The 20,686-nt window shown below is 56.4% G+C and overlaps 1 long non-coding RNA gene across 1 annotated transcript in view; it reads left to right on the top strand.

Moving 5' to 3' along the window:
- Positions 1-1,080: 1,080 nt before the first annotated feature.
- The window catches only part of LOC135319414 (uncharacterized), a 55,074-nt gene continuing 35,468 nt past the window's right edge, over positions 1,081-20,686 (top strand). The window contains exon 1 of the long non-coding RNA XR_010377994.1: positions 1,081-1,187. This is a non-coding gene — a long non-coding RNA (uncharacterized LOC135319414). The remainder of the gene's footprint in view (positions 1,188-20,686) is intronic.

Here is a 20,686-nt window from a genome sequence, read left to right as displayed (position 1 = left end):
GAGTGTGGGGTCCTAGGCGTGGAAGATGGGAGGGCTCTGTCATCAGTTCGTTGTTTGCCCAAGACAGAGACCATGTGGGTGGTAAAGGAGGAACTCAAGTCTGAGGAGGTCATGTGTCCTTGGACCGCCTTCCTCAGGATCCCCGATTCCCCAGATCCTCCTGAGGGCAGCTGTGACGCAGTAAAATGAGCCATGACCACATGTTAGAAAGCTTGGTTGCCCTCTTCGTCCTCCACTAGCCACCTCGTTCACCTGGAGCCTTGGGATCCTAGGCTGGTCCCTTCACCCTCCTAGCCTCGGGGTCCTCATCCGTGACATGGGGATGACAGCTCCTCCCAAGATGTTTGTATTCATAAAATAGCGCCCTGGAACTACTAAATGCAAGCTGTCTCTCTTCCGCCTCCTGGAACAGTTTGTTCTTTTCTCTCCCTTAAACCTCGCGCTCTCCATCCTCGCCGCCACTGAGGCCACAGTCCCCAGTAAGCGGCACGCTGGTCCCTCGCGCTGTTCCCCAAAGCCCCACCAGGAGGCGCCCTTTGCCCTCCGAAGCGGGCCGGGCTCGAACTCCTCGGGGCCGGGGTGGGCGCCCCTTTGCGCAGGGCGGTGCAGGGTGCGGGCTGCGCCGCGGTCCCCCGGAGGTCGATCCACCGCAGTGCTGGCACTTCGTCCCGCGGCCACTCGGCCGCGCGCGCCCCTCGTGCCCCTGCCCGGCGCCGCGTCCCCAGCCCCGCGCCTGCTGCTCGGCCTCGGCGCCCCCGGGGCGGCGGCAAGTTTGGCCCCGGCCGCTCGGCCCCGCCGCCGCCGCCGCCGCCCGCCGCGCCCCTCCCACGCCTCCGCCCCGGGGCGCCCCGGGCGAGGCGGCGGGCGGGCGGCGAGGGCGTGCGGGCCGCTGGACGCGCGGGCCCCGAAGGGGCGCCCCCCCACCCCACCCCGGGCAGGTGTGCGCGGGCCGCCGCAGTTCCCGCGCTGCCCGCCGGGCGGCGCCCCGCGCCTCGGCCGCGCTCCTCCCGCGCCGCCCGCTCCCCGCTCGGTCGCCGCCGGACACAGACGCCGCCTTCAGCTGCCGGCGGATCACGCTGGAGCCGCCGCGGCTGCTGCGGAAGAAGGGAAAAAGGAAAACAACAGTCCGGCGGCCGGCGGAGCAGCGCCCGGCCCCAGCGCAGCCCTCGGAGTGCGGAGCCGCCCAGGTAAGGGCAGGGCCCGCCGCGGCGCCCCCGGCCCGCACCTGCGCTGCCCCCGCGCCCCCCGCGCGCGCCCCCTCCTGCGCCCGTACCCCCTCCTTCTGACGTCTCTGCCTCTCCTGCCCTCCCGGCCCCCGCCCCCACCCTCCCCTGCGCCCTTCCTCCCCTCTCCCGCCGTCAGCCAGCCTGTCCCCTGCACTCCGGCCCCTGCGTCTCCGGATCGGGCTCCGAACCCGCATCGCTCTGCGCCCATAGTTCCTTCAGTCTCCATCCAGGTCTCCCTCTCTCCGCATGCCTTCCTCGGGCTTGCCGTCCTCCCGCTCTGGTCCTCCCCCCGCCCCTGTACAACTCCCAGCCCTGCCTCTGCCCCCTGCAGGGATGACGGCCCCTTCCCCGCCCCGGCGCTTCTCCCCCGCACTCTGTCCCCCTCCGCTTGTCCAGTCGCCCCAGTCCCCGGCTGCAGTGCCCCGTGCCAGCTCAGCCCTGGAGCCCACGAAGCCCCCTTCCCCTTGCCTCATTGCCATCTGCCTCGACTGCCCCGGCCCCTGCCCTGGACTCCGGCCACCCCCCCAACTCTACACGCCGTCTGGCTTGGGCGGAGCAGCGTCCTATCAGAAATGACCCTCTTTCCCTGGACTAATGGGGCTCCCACCCATCCCACCCTCGTTCACCCGAGTGGGAAGTGAGGGAGAAACTCTAGAGACCTGCATTTGGGCGTGTGATGGGGGAGGGGGCTGGGCAGGCGAAGGGGGAGGGGAGCTGACTGAGCTTCTCTCCAGTGAGGGCTCTGGTGAGCTGCTCAGACCTGGCCAGGGTGGAGGGCCAGCTTGCGACAGCTGGGACGGGGGTTTCAAGGCACCGACAGCACCTGTGTCTCTTTCCCTGGCTCCCTTGAGCTGGAGAAAGTGAGAGGGGAGGAGTTGGAGCCCAGGGAGTGTGGGCAGGGCCTTTGGGGTGGGGGAGCTGGTGGTTGGGGGAGGCCTTGGGCCCTCTGGCCCGCCAGCCTGGCAGTGGCCGGGCAATGCGGCCGAGCTTCTCCCTCGCCGGACCTTTGGCTGCTCAGCTCTTGGCATCTCTACTTTGTGCTGCTGTCTTCCTCCTGGTGCTGTTGTCTGGTGATGCCACGAGGTGCCACTTCCCTGCCTCCCTCCAGTGGCTCTCCTGGGCATGTCTCCCAAGGGCCTGGGTTGTCTGGAGAGAGGAGGCAGCTTTGGGCTTGGCTGGGCCCCTGTGCCAGGCAGCAGGCGTCTCTCGAGTCCAGGCTGGGAGGTCCCAGGACTGGCCGCGAGCCCTGCCAGGAACAAAGAGAACTACCTTCACCTAAGCTCCCTGTGGGTCACCTGGGTGACAGTGACGCTTCTAGGAGCACCTGCCATCAGTGGGTATGGCATCCCCTGGGATAGAGGCTGTCTGGGTTGGCAGCGGGTGCCTGAGAGGGAAATCTGGTCCTGCTTGCTCGCTGAGCGTCTGTGCACGTGTGATAGGGTGAGGGCCTGGAGAGGTCAGCTGTGCTCCAGCCCCACCGGGGAGGAAGCCCCAGGAACTCTGCTGGGCATCGTCAGGCTCGTATTTGCTGAAGCTGCAGCTCATGCCTTGGCATTAATCAGGTTTATTATTTTCCTCACTGGCTGGATGTGTTCCTCAAGGTCACAACCCTTTGGAGAGTTAATCTAATTATGCACACATTACAGTGTCTGGGTTTGTTTAATTTTCCGTGTTTTGTTCATTTCTTGTGGATCAAGGCTTCCGTGGAGCTATGGCCCGGGCTTGCCTACCAGCCTCCCGCCTGCCTCTCCAGCTCCATCCGTGCCTGTCCTCCTCTGGACCTGCCAGTGGAGACCAGAGAGGAGGCTGGTCCCTGGAGCTCTTGGGAGTGCCTGGTGGGGAGGAGGCGGGGGTTAGTGGGGGGGGGGTGACAGGAGATTTTGGTTTTCTATGTTTTCCCCGTCCCCTAGGCGTCCTGATCATTGGCTGGCATTCTCCCCAGCACCAAAAGTTCTTCCTAGAGACCAGGTCTGCTTCTTGGTCTGGCTTGAGGATGGAGAGGGAACTTTGCGTGGTGGGAGAGAGGCAGAGACTCGCGGGAGAAGGTCCCAGCTGCCGGGATGCAGGGCCTCCTGGACTGAGAGCCTCAGCCGCCCCCAGTGTGGGTCTCAGCCCAGTGGAGACGGAAGGAAGGAAGAAGGGCAGGAAGACCTGCCCTGGGTGAGCGGGAAAAATGCTTGGAAAACCAGAGGAACAGCGAGGAGGGGCCTGGTGGCCATGTGGCTGGTGCGGGCGGGCAGTGGCCGGGAACGTGTGTGGAGAGAGCATGTCTTGTTGCTTCTGCGTAGTACGCATCCCTTATGTGTGGATCGAGCTCTGCAGTTTTCCAAATGCTTCTTAGAAAAATTCCTTCACTGGATCTGAACCAGACAAGCACTTCGTCTGTCCCAGCACCCTGCGGGGACGGTTATCGATCCCCCGGAAACTGAGGCTCAGAGAGGTCAAGTGACTTGTCCAAGGCTCTGCCGCCACCCGTGAGGCCCCTGGACTCCCAGCCCCGGGCTCTTGTGCCCCTGCTTGTTGCTTTTTAAAGTCTCAGCTGTTCAGCCCTCCCTCTGTCATATCCCATGCTTCTGTCTGTCTGTCAGCTCAACACTTTCTCCCACTGGGTGGGGGGGTGGCTGGCTCCCTGCCCCCACCCTGGGTCTGGGGCCTGGCCGGTCCTTGGTTCTGCATTCTCCCTGCCCCTAGATTAGCGCCCTGCCACCCCCACCCCAGACCGGCACTTCCTCTGGACCCCTTCCAGGTTCTCCCAGGCACGCAGCGCCCCCAGCCCACTCTCCTGCACCATATCGCTTCAGCCTCGGTGCTTTGGGGCACTGCCGGGGCCCAGCCTGACCTTTCCCCCCCCCATCACCGTCCCACCTGGGGCTCCAGTGGTGCACCCCTGGGGAAGGGTAACAGCCTCCTCCCTGGGCACCCTGATGCCGCACCTGCCTTCCTGCAAAGGTAACATGCGACCTGGTCACAAGAGGCTCATTGGCCCTGGGGCTCCTGCATGGAGTTTCCAGATGGTGGCTTGGAGTTTATGGCATCCATGGGCTGGCCCCAGCTTTATGCCTCTGGATGTGACCCTCTGTCCCCTCTTTGCCCACCCTCGCCCGAGGCCCTCTACACCTTTTCCTGGGAAGCCCCCCCCCCAACACCCCGACCCTCAGTCCCAGCAGGAAGTGGTGGCAGCTTCAGCTGCTCAGTGTCAGGCAGACCTGGGTTCCTATCCTGGTGTCACTTCCTGAGTGACTTAAAACAAATCACTTAACCTTTCTGAGCCTCACTTGCCTCACCTGTAAAATGGGGATGATCTCACCTGCCTCAAAGGGTTGTTGTTGGCATGAATGTGTGCACGATGGGAATGTGGTTTGCCCTTGTGATGAGCAGCCCAGGAGGGGCCCGCGGAGCCTCCCCTAGGGGGCTCCTCCCACGCTGCCTCTGTGGTTTAGCTCCCAGCTCCTGCCTGCTGTGGATAATCCCCGGTCCCTGTTTGTCCCTGCACTCAGCTGACAAGTGCCCCGAGTGTCGCCTTTGCCTGGTGCCTTTCACATCCTCGCCTCCAACAGAGCAAGCACTCTCCTTCAGCATCCCATAAATCGGCCCCTGCTCCTAGTAGGAACGTAAGAAATGGTTGTGACTGGATTATAACATTTGGTTACATAAAATAGGGTTTGCCTTACACTTAGCAGGGACCGGGAGGAAGGGCTTCCCGGCAAGGAGGGGCTGCACGGGCTGAGCAGGGACAAGGGGTGTCCTGAAGCTTGGTGATGGGCAGGAGGGAGGGGGCAGGTGAGGAAGGGTCCTGCCTAAGGGGAGAAGGGTGGGCAGGGGTGGGGCTGAGCTCACTTGAGTCCACAGGACCTTGAGAGCCAAAGAGAAGGCGTTCAGCATCCTCAGGCACCCAAAGAGGGGTGAGGACCTGGAGGTGACGGCAGAAGGGGTGCACTTGAGTGACATTTCCAAGGAACAGCCCAGAGGAGGTTAAGATGCGGCTACGAGGCACACTTAATAAAAAAGAGAAGTTCAAGAGGCCGAGGAGGGTGGTGGAGGCTCATCCCGGGGGCCGGGGGGGGGGGGCCGGGGCAGCTGAAGTGGTTTCTGCTCTTCAGCCTGGCAGGGCTCCTGAGTAGGGGGCTGGGTTTGGGGATGAAGTGTCGCTGTCACCTTTCAGGGACAGCTCTCTGCTTCTCTCTGCCTGTCAGGTAGCCCGAGCAGGGCAGCCCTGTTCCTCGTCCAGCGGCTATGTGGGGCGGTGGTGGCGCTCCTAGACCAGATGGCACGGGGTTCAAATCCAGCCGTCCCAGGTCCATCAATGCCTTATAATGAGCCAAGTCTACTTCCCACGGGTCCTTGTTCTGCACCCCTCCTTGGAGCCCCTTCTTCCCCTTCCCGTCCTTGGGATGTAAAGACACCTCATGAGCAAGAAGCAAAGCCAGGATTCAGTCTCCTCCTACCTGGGCTTCTGTCCAGGACGCTTTTCCCCAGAGTCCCCTAGCAGGAAGATGATGGCCTGGAGGGGGGGGGGGGGGACTCCAGGAAATGTGCAAGGCTGGGACTGGCCTGTTGGGCAGGTTGGTGCCTGATCCTTGGTCAGCACACATTTCCCGAGTGCCTCTTGGGTGCCAGGCACGGCCTCAGAGGGGCGCGGGGTGAGCTCACCCCTGGGCTGGGCCCTTAGTAAATATGTGCACAGGTATCTTCTGAATCTGTCAGAGGATGGATTGGGCCTCAGGTCCTGGGGGCAGGGGTCTGAGCACCGAGGTGACCACGTGCTCCTGTGGGACTGGGTGATGCTGCAGACACCCCACCAGTGGGCCAGAAAGTTCTGATGACCCAACTCTGAGGGTAGGCGAGTAGGTGGAGAAAGCCCACCCAGTCTATTGGCTGAAAGCAGCACCCTGCCCTTCTCCTTTGACAGGCAGGGGTCCTGGCAGAGGCCAGAGTAAACGGGCTGGAGCGTGGACCTGCCAGGTAGGCTGCAGGTCAGAAGTAAGCAAGGCAGTGGGATGACATGAGTAGTGGGAAGCCAGCCGAGGAAGTGCACTTCTATCCGCGAGTCCGGCCAGGCTGGCTGCTCGTGGGCAGCCCCTCCCCCGAGCTCCTCTTTGGGGAGGGGGTTTGGCAGAGGCGGATGCTCAGGACTTGACCTTGGGCCTCAGGAGCTGGGGTGGAGCCGACCTTTGTCCCATGTTCCTGGGCCAGCAGTGCTGTCCGTCTTGCCGCGTCTCAAGTGTCCGTCCTCATATGTCTTGGCAAATCCTCACCGCAGCCTTGCACGATAGGCACTGTTGGTTCCATTTGACCCAGGAGGGAATGGATGCTCCCAGAGCACCCTGAGGTCACACGGCTGGACCATACATAGCATCACCCCTTTTCTTCTATACACATGGCTTCTCCTGGTGGCCAGTGCCTCCCCAGGGAGCCAGTAGGTGTCTCTGCTCCAGCCTCCAGCCCCTGCCCGGGAGAAGCTTAAGCAGCTCACCTGGAAGAGGGCCAAGGGCTGGTGACCATGACAGGTCAGGCCACACTTGGATGCTTCAGGGAGGTCAGCAGAGGTCATCGTCTGTCTCCCCAGGACCTGAGCTCCCCTGGCACGGGGTCTATGTCCATTTCTCAGCATTGCAGCCCCCACAGCTAGGACGGGACCGGCATGTAGTAGGTGCTCAATGCATACTTGTTGAATGGATGGCTTCTCTGGGGAGCCCCTTGCGCACAGAGGCCCTGGATGGTGGAGCCTCGGCTCCGGAAATCTTGGGAGGGCTGCTTCAACTCAGAGACCTACTGGATCAAAGGGTTAGTTGTGGATCTCAGAGCACATTTCCCTGGTGGATCGTGGGATTAACGCAGCCCCTAATGGAACTGACCCAGTACAGAGGGCAGCCCTGGCCCGACGGGACCTTGGCCCCAAGCACTTCAGCTCCTCCTCGAACCCAGCTGAGCATGGCACCAGGGGCCTGTTACCGAAGGCAAGTTCACATGCCCGCCGCACCATGAGGCCAGGCAAACTGAAACACTGAAGTTTGATGCAGAGAGATGATTATTACAGGGCCAAGCAAGGAGGACGGGATGGCTCATGCCCCAGAAAACCCTGAGCTCCCTGAAGGGTTTCAGCAGAGCACAAAGGCCAGGTCAGGGAGGCGGGTCGCGAGGGGCGTGATCGACTCGTGCACAGTTCTCTAACTGGTTGACATAGAGGTAACAGGGCGGTCAACACTGTCAACCCCTAGGGGCCAGACGGTCTGGGGCCATGTGCTGTCAGTCATCAGGTAGTTAATTTCTTCCCTTTGGTGGTGGTTTTAGCATCTGAAAAACTCAGGAAATATACATGAGATACTGTTATCTGGGTACTTCAGAGAGGAGCTGCAGCAAGGAGTATGGAGGAGGGGTCTGACCCTGGAAGGCCCCACAGGGTCCTGCTGGGTTATAGGCCCAGGGGACCAGACAGGGGTGTCCAATGAGAGTGGAGGTGGCTTGTGTGCTGAGAGCTCAGACCTCCAGATCAGGGTTGAGGGGCACTGCTGCTCCCACGAGTGCAGAGGAGGCCTGGGAGCAGAGGCCTGAGCCCCAGGGTTGTTCCTCTAGACACGCAGTGTGAGCAGGGGCCCTGTGCCCACAGAATTCATTTGTTCCCGGGAAGAGTTAGTTATGTGAGGGCAGCGTGCAGGGTGGGGCTTAGGGACTGTGGGAGCAGAGGACCTAGGGAAGGACTGCGTTTGTGTAGGGACGGAGGGCCCCAGGATTCAGAGCGTGAGCTGAGACACTTTTGACCTTTCATCCCTGGATCTCGGGGCATGGTCAGGAGCAGCACGTGGATGCAGAGCCCCCATGACTCCTGCCGCCCGGTGCCGGCCACGGTCAGTGGTGTCTGCTAGGTTTTCTCCTGTGCCCACTTCTGCTGATTGGCCTGGGTACCTGCAGCGCTGGGTTAAGAGGGGCCTGCGGCGGAATGTCCCTAGGACGGGGCCTGGGTTGACTTGGGATGTCTGCTGCGGGCACAGGGTGCAATGCATTTGTCAGGTCAGATTTAGTCCAATCATCTCATTTTACAAGTGAGGAAAGCAAGACTCAGGTAGTAACTTGCCCAAGGTCACGTGACTTGCAGCATCAGGATTAAAAATGGGGTCCTCTGGCCCCTGGTTCTTTCTTGTCTCATGCCTCTCACTAGGTGGACTCTCCAGGAGCCTCTTATCAAACCAGTGGAGCTGGCGCCCTGCTCTACTGCTCCCTACCTGGCCCACCATTTGTGTCCCCACTCTCCCCGGCGACTAGCCAGCCCCTCTGTCTTGGGCAGAGCAGAGAACGAGCCATGGAGCAGGCCCTGCCCTCTGGGAGTTGTGACCCCCAAGAGGCATGAGGTGAAGAGACAGGCAGAGACATGGTGCAGACCCACAGCAGGCAGTGGACACATGCCCATCAGGGACGTTCCCAGGTTAGCAGCGTATTGAGACCCGGTGTCTAGGCTGAAATGGGCAGAGCAGGACAGGCTGACGGCTCCTCTCTGAGCAATCCCAGGAAGCTTCCTGGAGGAGGGGGTTCCCTGCAGCATGGGGGTAGGGGAGTCTGGTGTGATGTGTGGAAAGGAGCCTGGAGTGGTAGAAAGGTGACAGGAGAGGGCCTTGGGCAGCCTGGGGTTGGAGTCCCCACCACTTTACTTACTATGCAGCCTTGGGAAAGTCTGTTACCATGTCTGAAGCCTCTGCTCAGCAATAAAATGGGGTAATAAAACAGCGTTATCTGCTAGGGCTTGGGGAAGAGCAAATCGGTTAACATCTATGGAAGGGCTTCTTAAATAAGGTGCTTTCAGTACATACTGGGTGGCTTTATATAGATTCCAGAATAGTCAAAGTAATCTGCGGTAATAGAAATTAGGAGAGGAGTTACCCTTGGAAGGGGGGCCAGGGGTGGTGGGGTGCTCTAGAGTACTGATAATGCTGTTTCTTGATCCAAGAGCTGGTTCTATGGACAATTCACTGAACTCTACACTTTTGTGCACTTTTCTGTATGTACATTACACTTCAATTAAAAATTTTTTTTAATAAAGTGCTTATAATGCTTAAAATGGTCAGGTTATAATGGCCATCGTTTGACAGAATGTCCAAGAGGAGACTCGGAATGACGTTACTAGAAACAGCTGCTTTCTGTGGAATATTTCAGGCAGTGTGCCAATTCCTTCACATGCATTTTCTCATTTAATCCTTACGACAGCCCCTGTTTTACAAATGGGGAGACGGAGGCTCAGAGAGGTTGTATTAGTTGCCCAAAGTCACACAGCTAGCCTGGGGCAGAGGTAGGTTCAGAACAGGTCTGACTCCAGAGCTGCATTCTCCGTGGAGCAGGGAAGACCTAAATGTTGCCCGGACCCCTTCCTGGGCTAACTGGGGGGCGTTTCCTGGGTCTGGCTTGTCGTTTAACCCTGACTGTGCCAGGGTCCTGCTGGCTCACAGCTTGGGGTGGAATGTGCAGAACAGCTGCTCCCCTGCGGGTCCCAGTCTGGAGATGCCTCCAGGATGGGAGTAAGTGGGAAGCAGGAACCAGAAGGGAGGCATTTGTCTGGAGAGCAGCGAGACGTGCTGTGCTCCGTGCTGTGCTCGGTGCTGTGCTCCATGCTGGTGGAGTGGGAGGGCATCTCCAAGGGTCTCGGTAGGGAGGAGGCTGTGTGGAGGCTCCAGGGTTCAATTAAAACCCTCCAGGGCAGATCCCTGCCGGGTGAGAGGGAGATTTGGCAGTATTTCTCCTCCCAGCACCCGAGGGGAGGGGGGAGCTTTTATGCATAACTTGAATTCCCTCACCGTTTCCGAGCCTGTGGTGGGGGATTTGCATCTTCGCAGAGGCCTTACTGCTCAGCTGGAGAAGCTCGGGGCACGCTTGCATCTTCCCGGGGTGGGCTGGGGGCTGGGAGGAAGATGGGAAGCCAGGCACTTTTGTTGCCTTGATTCTTTGGCTAAGCAAGTCAGCCGAACTCAGACTAAGCAACTCTGCCCTGTGGCCTTGTCTAGTGGGAGAGAGATGGCAATGTGTTTGCGTTTATATGCAACTGGCAAAGCAGATTAAAGCCTTATTGTTGTCCAAGGTTTCCAATCATTTGGGGAAAAGAGGGCCTGGTGGTGTCATTCAGAGTACTGGAGACCAGACAGCTTCCTTCCAGCTGAGCTGCTCACCTCCTCTGAGAGGCCTGCCCTGATTAACCCCTTCAGCTCTTGATGGCTACCTCCCAGCCCTCAGCAAGGATGGACACACTGTGAATAGAGGAAGTGCATTAGCAAGTGATGGTTGTTTATGGTTGTTTTTGTCTTAAGTTTATCTCCAGTATGTCAGCCCTGCCACCCTTATTTGACTGGAGGCTGGCTGAGGGCAGGGACTATGGGCCTCCCTTAGGGATTCCATCCATGTAGCAGGTGCCAGTCTTTAGTGCTGGCTCTAGTTCCCCAGTGTAGCATTGACTCTGCCTCAGGACCTTTGCACACGCTTTCCACCTGCTTGGAACCCCTTCCTTCACCTCCTTTCCTTCTTTTGTATCACTCTTGCTTATCTGTTCCTCTTCCATGAAGCCCTTTCCTGCTGCCTCCTGCAGCCTGAATAGGGCCTCTCGCTGCTCCTGCCCCTCCCCCTCCTGCTCTCCTTCCCTTCTGAGCGCTCCCCACGGGCACTGTCCACTGCTCCATCTGCCACGCTGGGCGCTGAGCTGGGGGTGACCCAGAAAGGCGCTGCCCATCCTTTATCCTTCCACGGAGCTGGAACTGGTGGCAGTGGTTTCAGGGGCCCTGGGCTCCTGGTGGAGGGAAGCCTCCCTCCCTCGTGCTCCCCGTGCCCACTGTGTGCAAGTTTGCTTTCAGACGCTTTCATAGCCAGTTTCTCATTTAATCCCCCCAGCAACCATGGGAGGTGGGTGTTATTGGCCCACTTTACAGATGAGGAGATGAAAGTTCAGAGTAGCTAAGTGGATGTGGCCCAGTCACCTGGCTTATAAGCAGCAGAGCTGGGATCCAGTTCATTTTTTTAGCATTGCAGCCCCACCATTGCTGCCCTTCCTTCCAGGAAGCTCCATTCCCTGCCTAGAAATCAGGGAGCCCCGAAGTGTGAGTCCTCAGAGCACCTCCCTGTCCTTGCTTGGCACCTGAGAGTCCATGACCTTGGAAGGCCTGTGTCCCGACCGCAAAGTGCCGGTGGGGAGCAAGTCTGGCTTTGGCAAACAGCCCTGTGGTCCCAGGACATGCAGGGCTAATTCAAGTGCGAACAGTGTATTAGTATTTATTGCTCACGCTCCACTGCTAGTAAAATTTGAGTTTTAAAAATAATGGTGAGCAAATGAATTGGTCGATGGCCTGTGGGGAGAGGATGCGGGGAAGGGTACTTCGTGGAGACGAGTGACAGCGGGGACTGAGCCACTGCAGGGTCCTTGCTGGGGTGTGGGATGGGAGGGCTTATCTGGGTGGGGCGGGCAGGGGAGCAGCTCTTCACTCCCGGCCTGGTTCCTGGTCCAGTCTGGGAAGTCATTAATCTGCATGTTACAACTTGCTGAAAGCACATTTGCCGCCGGTGGCGGTGGCAGTGTCTCCAGGCTGAGGAGGTGGCTGTTTGGCCGGGGGAATAGCTCTCCAACGTCTGCTTCAATTACCTGTGCTTAAAATGCATAATGTGAAACGTCGCTTCCTACAAGGCCCCATGCCTGCCATCCAGTGGGTGCCTGTGTTTCTGACACCTGAGTTCCAGAGCAAGCCAGGTCCTGCCAGGCAGGGCAGAGACCTAAGAAGAGTCTAAGAAAACCGAGGGACACATCACAGGCTCCATGATGTCTGGGAAGTAGGGGGAGAGAGAGGGAGGGCCCTGGGTGCTGAGGGGACTCAGAGCCACCACCCCTCTCCCCTACAGGAGACACATCTTTGTCCCTATAATTCATCTGTCCTGCTGTGTCCCAAGAGAATCATGGGCTGGAAAAAATATAATTTAAGAAAGAGACGACCTGCTACTGTGTGACGCTGAGGGAGTCAGTTAACCTCTCTGTGTGTGAATTTCCTCATCCATAGAATGGGGATATGAGACCTGCTGGGCCCGCTTCTTAGGATCAAGAGGGAAAACAGGGACGTGTAAGCAGAAGGGACATGACAGCCCTTCATATATCTGGAGGCAGCCCTCGTGCTTTCCTTGGGAAATTGCTTTGCTTAAAGCTGGGCTTTTGGAGGGCTTAGGAAATGTGAGGGGATTTGGGATTTGTGTGCGGGTGGTACCTGCAGCACCGTTCGGATTTCCTCCATCAGCAGTGGTGGCATGAGGGCCCGCACTGCCCTCCGCCCCCTCCTCCCTTTGCCCTCCCACCCCCACCACGGGCACCAGCCCTGCAGCCCTGCCCAAATGAGTGCTCGGTCACCAAGAATCGCCAGCACTGAGGACCCAGCACTCGGCACCCATGCTCTCCAATCCTCAGCTGGTCTTGAGGTGGGCACCAGTATTATTCCGTTTTACAGAAGTGGGAAACTGAGGCCTAGAGCAGTGAGGGGCCTGCCTGAGGTCCTGTTAGAATTGAGCTCTGCCTGGCTCCTTCCGCATCCTGCCGCCTCAAGGTTCTGGCCCAAGGCTGCCATGCCAAGGGTTGGGTCAGTGACCTCGGGGTGTCCCTGGGAAGTGGGTGCCATCTCCCTTCCTCTCTTTTACTCCCAAATGGAGACCCTCCTCCTGCCTCATCTCTGGATGCTCTGAGCATGAAGAAAGGCCTCAGTGCACCCAGCAGGCATTTGACCTTCGGAGCGCCGTGGACTGAGGGAGAGAGACATCCAAAGACCGTGTGTGTGCGGACTCCCGGGCCGCAGAGCAGAGCTGATTGCCTGATTCTGACTTTGGCCTCTTTGAATGGTCGGTTGTGTCTCCGCAGCTCCAGAAGCGCCCTGCCCATGCTGCGCTGAACATCCTTTCCCCAACCTCAGGCCAAGCCCTGGGCATCCACCGTGGCCCTCCCTTCACCCCAGCTTCTTTTGATCTGGCTGCCCCAGTGCCATGGGGTCTACCCTGGGCATGGGCACAGTGGCCTGGTGGCCCTGCGGTGTTAGCAGGAATGTCTGAACAGCTGGGAGGCGCTGAACACAGGATCTTCACAATGGGGGGAGTGGGTACTGTTTAGGCATTTTGTGTAAATTAGTAATATTGTAACTGTTAATTGAATGTCCATCAAATGCCTGTCAGGGGTTTGATTTAGCGTGTCTTTCCCTTCTAGTCCCAGCTGGCCGCTTAAGTAGTTTGCTTGCCTGGCCCTCGTTTTTCTTTCTCTAATGTGATCCCTTCCCTGCGCCCTCAACCTGGGTTTCATTCCACTGGCTTCATAATGAGCATCTTCTGTTTTCTGGCGCTGGCCTCCCGGTGGTCCCTGGGCCCTCTCAAGTGGATTCCCATAACTCATTCCTCAGCTGGTGTTTTGTGGAGTATCTGGAGACTCAGGATGGACAGAGTCTTCCTGGTGCATTTCTTCTGGGATTTAAATGCTTTGAGACCTTCTCTGGAAGGGAGTGGAAAGGGCAGTGGCCTGGAGACTTAGGGGACCAGCCCTGGTTTTGCTGCATCATTCATTCATTCAATGAGGCAAGAGTCAAAGCCAGGCCCTGTGATCAGCCTGTGTCCCTCAGGGGACAGATTCCTGAGTCCAGCGCTCTGTGGGAGATGTGAACAGGTGATACAGTGCGGCGTGGTGGTCGGGGGGCGGGGCATGGGGACACTGAAGTCAGATGTGGGCAGAAGGAAAGGCCTCCTGGAGGAGGAGCAGTGCCTGCAGTCCAGCTTGAGCTGCATTTCAAAGGACAAGGAGGAGTCACCTGGCAGAGGGAGCATCCGTGATGGCGGGGCCAGGGGGGCACCTGGAGTCAGGCTAGGGGCTGAGAGCAATGGCAATAATGATACCATCCTGAGCACTCACTGAGCATGGGACAGTGTCGAAGGGCTCCTTAGACTATCTAGTTTAGTCCTTATAACAACCCCACACGTAGGTACCGTCAGCACCTCCCTCGATGGCTAAGGTGGCGGAGCCCGGGTCCCGCCTGTCCTGGTGGAGGCCCAGAGCCATGAACTCAGGCGTCTGTTCAGGAGTGCCGGCTCCTTCAGCACCTGCTGCCTCATGGCTGTGTCTGTCCTAGGGATGTTGCACCAAGGGTTGGGTCAGTGACCTTGGGGTGTCCTTGGCTGAGCCAGATTATGGAGGGTCTTATGTGTGTACATCAGAAAGTGTTAACTTTATCTGGAAAGCTACAGAGAGCCACTGAGGAATTTTACACGGAGAAATCAGTGTAAAAGGATTTAATGAATCACGGCTATGTAATCACGGCTTGTTTGTGGAAATAATCACTCCAGCTGCAGCGTCCAGCCTGGAGGCACGGAGGGAGCTACTGAGCCGGCCAGTGGCCCTGCCAGGAGGGCTGCGGGCTGGCGAAGGTTGGGGAGTTGAGGTGCAGAGGGGCCCATGGGGCCCCAGAGGCACAGAGGAGGTAGGATCTGCAGGGCATCTCCGGGCTGATTGGATGAGGCTGAGGGAGGGTGGGTGTAGGCAGGTTTTTAGATGATTCTTAGGTCTTTTTTTTTTTTAACAAAGATTAATTTTTATAAAGTACATGGATGAAGTCTCATCAAAAGGCAAATTCTTACCTGTTACAGCCCCTCTTTTGGTGTTCTGAGACCAATTCCCAGGGGATTGGAGAGGGGTTTCCCTCACAGCACCAGGCGATCCTCAAACACCAAAAGGGTGTTCAAGAATTCAGCTCGGTTCTGACACCATCTACCTGGAGGCAGAATCAGGTTCCCCTGGTGACGGGCTCAGTCCCACAAGACCATGCCCCACTTCAGATGCCAGCGGCAAGTCCAGGCTGCTCCCTGTGCTTCTGACCCACTGGCTACGGATTGGAGGTTCCCACGACCCCCTCCAACTCAGGATGACTGATGGACTGTAAATCAGAGGCTCCCACGACCTCCTCCTCGGGTTCGATGAATTTGCTAGAGCGACTCACAGAACTCAGGAAACACGTTTCTTACCAGATTACTGGTAAAAGGATGTAACCGGGGAACAGCCAGATGGAAGAGATGCAGAGGACAGGGTACAGGAAAGGGCATGCGGCTCCATGCCTTCTCCGGGGGCACCGCTCTCCCCAGAACTCCCTGGGTTCACCAACCAGGTAGCTATCTGAACTCTGTCCTCTGGGAGTTTTATGGAGGTTTCATTACATAGCCGTGATTCATTAAATCCTTGGCCATTGGCAATTGATTCGACCTCCAGCCCCTCTCCTCTCCCAGAACCCTCTAATCACGTGGTCAGATCTGGCAACCAGCTCTGTCTTCAGGTGGGGTCCAGAAGTCACCTCATTAACATAACGAGACACTTTATCATGCTCACCGCTTAGGAAATTCCAAGGGTTTTAGGAGCTCTGTGCCAGAAATGGGGATGTAGACTAAATATATATATATATATATATATTTATATATCTTACTATATATATACATATCTTATTATAAATCACAATACCACAGTTCCCAAATCAATAAAAACATCTTTACCCTATAAAGACCACACGCTCATGGTCCCTGAAGTGAGAAACGGAATCCCTTCCAGCTTCACCGCGCTGATTCGAAGTCTGAGATATGGCCCGAATCCTGACTTGAAGACTGTAAGTTGATGTATTATTGACTCACTAGCATTAATTAGTTAATAGCATGTTTTCCAAGACAGAAAATATATGCAATATTAAAACTAACTAAACGTGATTTAATTAAAAAAAAAAGCATTCCGATACTTCATACCCTTTTAATGTAACTGTAAGGCCCATTAGTTACAGAATTCCTAATACGAGTTACTCTCATAGGACAGAGGGTTTTTTTTTTTTTCAGTTTTATTGAGATATAATTGGCATACATCACTGTATGAGTTTAAGGGCTACAGCGTAATGGTTTGACTTACATATATTGTGAGATGATTACTGCAGTGCATTTAGTTGCCATCCATAATCTCATCTAGATACAATGAAAAGAGAAAGCAAAACAAAAAAAACCCAAAAAACAAATTTTCTCCTTGTGATCAGGACTCTTAGGATTCATTCTCATAGCAACTTGCCTGTGTGTCCCACGGCGAGTTAACCATCCCGTGCTGTGTGTTGCATCCCTGATGCTTATCTGTCTTGTAACTGGAAGTTTTTGACCATTTTCCTTCAACACCACCCCTCCCCCCACCTCTGGTCACCACAAGTCTGATCTCTTTTTCTGTGTATTAGGTTTGTTGGGTTTTAGGTTCCATCTGTAAGTGAGATCATGCAGATGTTGTCTTTCTCTGTCTGACCTATTTCATTTAGCAAAATGCCTTCAGGGTCCATCCGTGTTGTCCCAAATAGCAGGATTTCCCTGGTTTATTTAAGTGGCTGAGTAATACTCCATTGTATATATATGCCACGTTTTCTTTATCCAGTCATCCGTCAGTGGACACTTAGGTTGTTTCCACGTCTTGTTATTGTAAATAAGGCTGCTATGACCATGAGGGGGTGCGAATATCTCTTTGACATAGTGTTTTCATTTCCCTTGGATATATTCCCAGAAGTGGGATTGCTCGATCATATGGTGGTTCTATGTTTAATGCTTTGAGGAACCTCCATGCACCAGTTTACATTCCCACCAGTAGTGCACAAGGGGTCCCTCTTCTCCGCATCCTCACCAGCATTTGTGATCACTGAGTCTCCGTCTAGGGCAGCTGGGAGCCATTCACCAAGACAGGGCGTACAGGGGAGGGCTAGATTGCAGTAGCAGGTGATGGCCTCAGCTCTGTTTTAGACTAGCTGATTTGAAGTGACTGTGGAACATCCACGTGGAGGTGTCCAGCCAGCAGTCGAACATCCGCACCCAGAGCCCAGGAGGGAGGCCGAGGCCGGGGATGCAGATTTTGTAACCGAGGCAAACGGGGTGCACGGGTTTGGATGAGAGCCCCTTGAAAGAACGTTTAATGTGAAAAGAGAGGAGAGCTGATGACGGGGCCCTGGAGCCACCTGCACTGAGGGCCTGAGTCCACGGGAGGGACCAGGGAAGCAGCCAGAGGTAGAAGGCCAGCCAGGAGAGAAAGGTGTCGCAGAAACCCAGGAAGAAGTGGGGGAGTAGTCCACAGCACGGAACGCTGCAGGAAGGTACGGGAAGTAAGACGAGGGCAAACTGTGCTTAGGGATCTGGCAACTCAGGGGTCCTTGGTGACCTTCCTGGATGGGGACGGGAAGCAGGTAACTGCAGTAATGGAGGAGTGTCAGACAGGACTTGTGGCAGGTGGTCTCCGCGGCCTGGTGGGAGAAGGGAGGAGAGAGCAGGAGAAGCCCCTGGCAGGGGCACAGGTTCCCGGGAAGCCTCTCCAGCCTCCTGTGCAGGGCAGGTTGGGGTGTGGTGACGGCAGCACTGGGCTGGGTCTGGGGGGCAGGAGAGGCGTGTGGGGAGCCCAGGAGGGACGTGCCCGGTCAGGCCTGGGTTTGGAGCCTCTCCCCTCAACCAAGCCCCTCACGCTGGCTGCAGAACCGAACTCTTATTCCAGGAGCCCAGCTGTCATCCTAGGACCATGCAGGCTCCCTCTTTGGAACAGGCTTGGCTTTGAGAGTCCTCCTCTGCTCCCTCCTGGTGTCTTGTCTCTGCTCGTGGGCACGTTTTAGGGATGACCCAGAGAATAAGACTCCTGGCCGATTAGCTCTAGACTAATGACTTCTGGGGTTTGGGGAGGTGGTGTAGTGGCCTCGGAGTCAGACCCGTGTTTGAGTCCCAGTTCCATCATTTAACCTCTGTGGGTCCTCGGTCAGGATGCTTAACTTCTCCAAGCCTCAGTTTTTTCACCTACACAAGGTGGCTGATATCAGCATTCACCTTCTAAAGCTGTGGGATGTGAAGAAATGATCCATGTAAAGTGCTGGGCAGCGCACCTGTGTGTACGGACACCCCTCCGTCACTGTTAGGTGTGGTTGCTCTGGGTGTGTCAGTCCCAGCTGTGCCATCAGGTGGTCTTTTTCGTCTGTATCTGCCTCCTCAAAGTAATGGAACAGCCTTGGCTCCCCATCACCACCGCGAGAGCTGGAAGTGAGACAGTGGAGGGACCCACGTGTTCTCTGAAGCCCTGGCCACGTTCTGTGCGTAGTTAAAGGGACTCCCTCTGTGCCATTCTGGTTGGAACCTTCCTGTGGCAACTGAGCATGAGTCTCTGAGATCAGGATCCCATGACAAAACATCCCTGTCCCTCCCCCCATTTTCCCCTCCTCTCGGCACTTAGTACCTTCTAGTACGTTTACTCACATGTCTTGCTTATTGCCTGTCTCCCCTCACTAGCACGTAGCCTCCGTGAGGGCGGGGATCGCTGTGTTTTGCTCACTGCTCTATCCCTGGTGTCTGGAACAGAGCCTCGCACACAGTAGACGTTAAGTAAGTGTTTATCGAATGAGTGAGTGAGTGAAAGCCCAACAAACTGCAAGCTTTATTCTTACTATTTTTTTTGTTAGCCACCTGGCTTCTACCCCCCTGTTCCAGAATCCTGCACTATTCATAAAACTTGCTGTAGCCAGTTATCATACTGTGCAGTGCAAGCAGATTGCTCTTGGACGGGAAGGGAGGGAACAAATCATCCTGTCCAGGATGGGAGTAGGACATGCTTCACTGAAAAGATGACGTTGAACTGGGCTTTGAAGGATGAACAGGAGTTTTCAAGGTAGAAAAGAGGAGAAAGGGGATTCTAGGCAGAGCCAATAGCATGAACAGAGGCACCTGTGGTGTGAAAGTACGTGGAATGTTCAGGGAACGATGAGGAGTAGCCAGATGTAGAGAATGTGATGTGTGCCGGTGGGCTGGAAGGAGTGAAGTGGACATCTTGGGACGGGGTCTTGCTGATGTATGTAAACATGCCTAAGAAAAGGCGGCAGTAGCTGAGAGCCCAAACTCGGGCTTGGATTTGTCTGGGTTCCAGGCACAGGTGTACTGCTTCCCGCGGCGTGCTTCCGTTAGCTGTGAAGTGGAGAGAACACTAGTACCCACCTTACAGGACTGAAGTGAGGATTAAGCGAGCGACATACATGAGGCACTTAGCACCTGAGCAGAGAAGTGACACAAGCATTCACTATTATTACTGTAGCAGGAACTCCGAATGTTGAGTGCTGTTTGGCACACATATCCACGCACATCTGCAGTGCCGCACATCGCGAGCGGCCCTCGAGGCATGAAGCGATGCTATAACCCGCCTCCAATCAGCGGGCGTAGTTTGTGTTTCTCGGTAGTAGGCATGAATACACATGAGGACAGTATTGGCCAGCTTGACTGGCCTCTCCTGACCACAGGGCTGCGTTTATACCCCGGTGGGTCAAAGCTGCGGATCCGTGTGAGATGACGACAAACATCCTTAGGGGCGCAGGGGAAGAGGCACTGGGCTGAGAAATCGCAGGGAGGAGGGTGGGGGGTGCCAGAAGACTGAAGACAGGCAGACGTTTTCAGAGAAGAAAAAAGTAGATTAAAAATACTACAAAGCATTCTGTGTCCTGCTATTTTCCTCCAGCATTTGGAAAGAGTGCGTGGAGCAGATGGTTCTGCAGCTCTGGGGACGTGGGTGCTCCCCGGGGCCGGCAGCTCTCACAAAGAGCAAGCAGGTCAACCTCACCTGCTCTTTTTTTTTTTTTTAAAAGCTTACTGTGTCTAAGTATCTTAGACACGGGTGTCTTAACTTCAGGCAGCCTTGAGCCAAGCCTTGACTGTGTCCTTAGGAATAAGATGAGAAGCTGTAAACAGCCCTTATGTGCAGACAGGTGGATTTACAGCTGGTTTGTAGTCGGACCCAGAGCGTTGATTAAGGAGCAGGGTGGACCCAGAGAGAACTCACCTTTTCTAGGCTTTCCTTCGGTTACTTATTTGCATGACAAATATTAGCTGAGCCCTTCCTGTAGGTCTCTGGTGCCAACGGTGTCATCATGGGCCCATCCGGGGTGACATATCTATTGATGTCTTGGATGAAGAGCGAGGAGGCAGATTATCAAATGCGCACATGCTGCCGGGCTGGGAGGGAGGGGAGCTACTCCACCGGGTGACTTGAATCTGCCTGTGGGTGATGGACAGGCAGAACAACGGGCCAAAGCCAACACGATGGAATTAACCACGAGTGAATGAGAAGTCTCGCGTCCAGATTTTTGAACACAGAATGGGGCGACCTGCCTTGGCCTCGTTTTGGGCAGAGGACTTGGAGGTGGGGCTGACACAACCTCCGTGAGGCCCCCGATGCGAGCTATAGGAAGGACCCTGATTAGAGCATGTCGGGGGGCACGTGGCACCGAGGACCGAGCGCCTCACCCTGAGACACACTGAATAAATCCACAGTGCATCCAGGAGCGGGCTGGCGACATGGCCAGGGGGCTGCAGGAAGGTGGGAGAGAGGACTCAGGGTGATTGCGTCAAACGTTTGAAGGTCTACAGTGCGGTTAAAGGAGAGCGAGCTTTACTGATCTGTGTCACTGTCCCCT

Source organism: Camelus dromedarius, chromosome 26, assembly GCF_036321535.1.
Source record: "Camelus dromedarius isolate mCamDro1 chromosome 26, mCamDro1.pat, whole genome shotgun sequence".
In the NCBI taxonomy this organism is placed as follows: Eukaryota; Metazoa; Chordata; class Mammalia; order Artiodactyla; family Camelidae; genus Camelus; species Camelus dromedarius.
This window is presented reverse-complemented; position numbering and strand designations above follow the sequence as displayed.